Here is a 5,066-nt window from a genome sequence, read left to right on the forward strand (position 1 = left end):
TTGGGGTGGTCAAGCGGGGTTTTTGGAGGAGAGGTGGGGTGCTGTGGAGGGAGCGGGGTTTTTCGAGGTGGGGTGCGGGGGGGCGTCGTGGGGGGTGACGCGGGGTGGGGGTGGTCGAGCGGGGTTTTGGGAGGAGAGGTGGGGTGCTGTGGAGGGAGCGCGGTTTTTCAAGGTGGGGTGCGGGGGGGCGTCGTGGGGGGGTGCGGTGGGGTGGGGGGGTGCGCCGTGTCATGGGGGAGTGACGCGGGGTTGGGGTGGTCAAGCGGGGTTTTTGGAGGAGAGGTGGGGTGCTATGGAGGGAGCGGGGTTTTTCGAGGTGGGGTGCGGGGGGGCGTCGTGGGGGGTGACGCGGGGTGGGGGTGGTCGAGCGGGGTTTTGGGAGGAGAGGTGGGGTGCTGTGGAGGGAGCGCGGTTTTTCGAGGTGGGGTGCGGGGGGGCGTCGTGGGGGGGGTGTGGTGGGGTGGGGGGGTGCGCCGTGTCGTGGGGGAGTGACGCGGGGTTGGGGTGGTCAAGCGGGGTTTTTGGAGGAGAGGTGGGGTGCTGTGGAGGGAGCGGGGTTTTTCGAGGTGGGGTGCGGGGGGGCGTCGTGGGGGGGTGACGCGGGGTGGGGATGGTCGAGCGGGGTTTTTGGAGGAGAGGTGGGGTGCTGTGGAGGGAGCGCGGTTTTTCGAGGTGGGGTGCGGGGGGGCATCGTGGGGGGGTGCGGTGGGGTGGGGGGGTGCGCCGTGTCGTGGGGGGGAGACGCGGGGTGGGGTGGGTCGAGCGGGGTTTTCGGAGGCGTGGTGGTGTGGCGTGGAGGGAGCGGGGTTTTTCGAGGTGGGGTGCGGGGGGGTGGGGGGGGGCGTCGTGGGGGGGTGCGGTGGGGTGGGGGGGTGCGCCGTGTCGTGGGGGGGTGACGCGGGGTGGGGTGGGTCGAGCGGGGTTTTTCGAGGTGGGGTGCGGGGGGGGGGGGGGGGGGGGGATATGCGCCGCGTCGTGGGGGGGTGCGGTGGGGTGTGGGGGGTGTGCCGTGTCGTGGGGGGCTAACGCGAGGTGGGGTGGGTCGAGCGGGGTTTTCGGAGGCGTGGTGGGGTGGTATGGAGGGAGCGGGGTTTTTCGAGGTGGGGTGCGGGGCGGCGTCGTTGGGGGGTGCGGTGGGGTGGGGGGTGCGCCATGTCGTGGGGGGGGTGACGCGGGGTGGGGTGGGTCGAGCGGGGTTTTCGGAGGCATTTGTGGTGTGGCGTGGAGGGAGCGGGGTTTTTCGAGGTGGGGTGCGGGGGGGGCGTCGTGGGGGGGTGCGGTGGGGTGGGGGGGTGTGCCGTGTCATGGGGGAGTGACGCGGGGTTGGGTGGGTCGAGCGGGGTTTTTCGACGTGGGGTGAGGGGGGGTGGGGGGGTGCGCCGTGTCGTGGGGGGGTGCGGTGGGGTGTGGGGGGTGTGCCGTGTCGTGGGGGGGCTCACGCGAGGTGGGATGGGTCGAGCGGGGTTTTCGGAGGCGTGGTGGGGTGGTGTGGAGGGAGCGGGGTTTCTCGAGGTGGGGTGCGGGGGGCATCGTGGGGGGGTGCGGTGGGGTGGAGGGTGCGCCGTGTCGTGGGGGAGTGAGGCGGGGCACGGTGGGTCGAGCCTGGTTCTTGGAGGAGTGGTGGGGTGCTGTGGATGGAGCGGGGTTTTTCGAGGTGGGGTGGGGGGGGAGGCGCCGCGTCGTAGGGGGGTGCGGTGGGGTGGGGTGGGGGGGTGTGCCGTGTCGTGGGGGGTGACGCGGGGTGTCGCGATGCCCCCTCCCCCCCACCATGCCCCGACATGACGCGACGCGCCCCCTCCCCAACATAACATGACAACCCCCCTCCCCCCCCCCCCAATGACATCCCCCCATCCCCCATGACACGACACGACGCGATGCGCCCTCCCCCCCCATGACGTCCCCCCCTCAAAAATTCGCCTCCCCCCTCAACACACACCACCCCCCCCTCAAAAATTCGGCCCCCCCATGACATCCCCCCCCAGCCCCCATGACACGACGCGACGCGACGCGCCCCGCCATGACACGACACGACACGACGCGCCCCCCCTTCCCCCCTCAACACACACCACACCATGTCGCGACGTGCCCCCCCCCCCCCCCCCCATGACATCCCCACCCCAGCCCCCCCACCCACGACACGACATGATGCGACGCGCCCCCCCCCCCCCCCCCCATGACATCCTCACCCCACCCCCCCCCCCCCCCCCATGACACGACACGATGCGACGCGCCCCCCCCCCCCCCCCCCCCCCCACAGCACAGACACGAAAACAGAGCAAAGCAATCTATTGACAAACAAGATCAAACAAGTTCCTTAACTTATCTTCAAGTTAATCTTTGTCTCCCGCCCATACAGGAGAAATTATGTTTCGCTTCTGTCCGACAGAAGTATCCCTTCTGCCCTGCAGAAGTGACTGGTCCAATTCACATGGCACCAAAACTCAATCCCTTATCTAGAATAGGATCTCCCAACATGCCCAGATGTTGGGGGCCACGGAGGTCTTTAACTCCATTCTAGACCTAGCAAGGGGTGTCCAGAGCTCCAACTGACCCGCAAGCTGTCTAGGAGCGAAACATCATTCCCGTGGTTGGCCTTTTCACCGCTCGACCTTCGGCCCATGAATCGAGCAGTGCCCTCTCGGGTTAATACGCGGTGCGACCATGGAGGTGATCCACCCGTACAATATATCCTTCCTTAATTAAATCCTTTAAGAATCAAGCACAAACAAGGCATTCAGCCTAATATCATTTTCCAAGAAAACGTTCCTTTATTCCCATGGCGTCTTGTCATCATAGACCCTTGCCATGCATTTACCATAAATCACAAGCACTTGGAATAATCATCCAAACAACAACTAACAACCAGTTGAATGTAAAAGCATTTAGGATATTGTTTGATCAACCAATAAAACCAATTGCATTCTTTCCAAAACAATGCAAGAGTAGATGAAATAATATTTCCCATTGCATAATTGCTCTTCCCCTTGGGATCTAAGAGCAATATTATGCAAAAATGCTCTTAACACTTTCTTCCTTCGGCCAGGGTATATGTTAAGGGTACAAACACTATTCATGATGTAAGTTCTATAGGTCACTTACCTTGATTGATAACCCAACCCTGAGTTTGGATTAGCAAAAGTCATCGTTATCCGACGGATCTCAAGATATCTTAGTTTTAACCCTTACGATTAATTTCTTGTACTAGCTCTTAGTCAAGTCATGAGGCAAATAGAAATGTATCCTCATATATCAAACATGTTATAGGCATAACATATAAATACTTGATAAGATAAGTGCGAGATGATCTCAAGTAATTAGACTCCAATAGGCCTCGCATTGACCTAGAATCTAGTTTTTCTTAGTATTTGGCCTGTTAAGCTAAGTACTTTTGAAGTATCTAAACTTTAAACTAGTACTTCTCCATTCATGATTCTTAATGTCATATTCTTTTAGCAATTATGCTATCTATAACCCTTGACTATACTTTAATCTAGCATTTCTATGCCCAATCTTTTAATGTCGTTCTTTTGACGACTATGCCATTCATAACGCTTGACTAATTCTTCCTTGTAATTGCTCTACTAGCAAATAAGTCATATGTGACTAGGTGCAATTATCTTCCCTTGATATATGCACTTCACAAACTCCATCTTCCGAGTAAGCGAGATGAAATTTATCCTTTCCCATGACCTATACTCGTGCAATAGTATGGGCTTAACGTATCTCATACGAGAATCAAAGCAAGCATCTATCAACTTGAAAATACATTACTTACAACCGGAACTATAGTTGGATTGACAGTGATGCCCTTGCTCGAAGCCTTGTTGTTGGTTGCGGGATTGTCATCCGCACGCGACATTCTTCGCTTGGAGGCCATCGTCCGCAGGTAGACTCAAGAGATTAAGAAGGTGGAGTAGATTCAAGATGGGAGAGCGTAAGAGAACGTGGTTAAGTCAAGGATCGAGATAGAGGGAATTGAGCCAACTCTCTTCCTTGCAGCCTCTCGGGGTGACTCTTCTCTCTCTCTCTCTCTCTCTCTCTCTCTCTCTCTCTCTCTCAAGCTCTCTTTCGAGCTCTTCCTCACAATCTCTTGGAGGAGTATCCTCCTCTCTACCTCTCTCTTGCAGCCTCTCGGGGTCTCCTTCTGCTTTCTATGCCTCTCCCATGCCTCATATTTATAGCGAATTAGAGAAGAGGGCTTGTGGTTGAGAAGTAGAGCTCTTTATGGAGGGGGATCTTGGAAAGATCAGTTATCTGATGCTCAGATCATAAATCTGATGGTTCCATTGGCTCCGAAAGGGGGGTAAAACTCCAAGACACTTGCTTAGAAAGCTCTCAGTTCGCTCCTTCTTCTTTTCTCTGTTCGAAGCGCTGTCTGCTGCCTGTAAACTGCGATCACGGCGCGCGCGATTTCGCCAGTCACTTTTCTTTATTTTTTATTTTATAAAATCTTCAAACTCACTAAAATATCACTTGTCTTTTCTTTTAAATGGCATCTAGTTCCGTATCGTTTTTTAAGGATAATATCTAAAATATACTAGCTTTGCCCAAAATCTAATATTTTTGGACCTTCCAAACTATACACATGAACTTAGTGATTAATATAACTCATAAGTCTCGTTCACGTTGTAATTTACGTGAAGGGTATCTACGGTCTTTGCCAATTCGAGAAAAGTATCGAATTTACGACTCTTGATTTTTCTAAATAAAATATTTTAAATTAAATGAAAATTATCAATAGTTAATGTTACTTAGTTTTTACCTTAGTTAGTCTTTAGTCAGTAATCTTACTAACTTATTAATTGACTAACTAACTTACGAACCAACCAACTAACTTTTATTGTGCGGAGATATTACATCCTCCTCCCCTTTGAGAAATCGAGATGTCCTCATCTCGAGAGAAACAGGGGGTATCATCTTGGAATATGTGGGTTATGGAACACCGCGCTTCTGCTGCGCTACTCTGACCTCTCACAGACATACGATCTTTTGAAAAGAACAACCTATGGTATTTGATATATTTGAGTCTTGGTTACAATAGAAAATTTATTGTAGTTACATCTCAT

Source organism: Lygodium microphyllum, chromosome 24 (assembly GCF_053477565.2).
Source record: "Lygodium microphyllum isolate KBCC chromosome 24, Lygodium_microphyllum_v1.1.10, whole genome shotgun sequence".
NCBI lineage: Eukaryota > Viridiplantae > Streptophyta > Polypodiopsida > Schizaeales > Lygodiaceae > Lygodium > Lygodium microphyllum.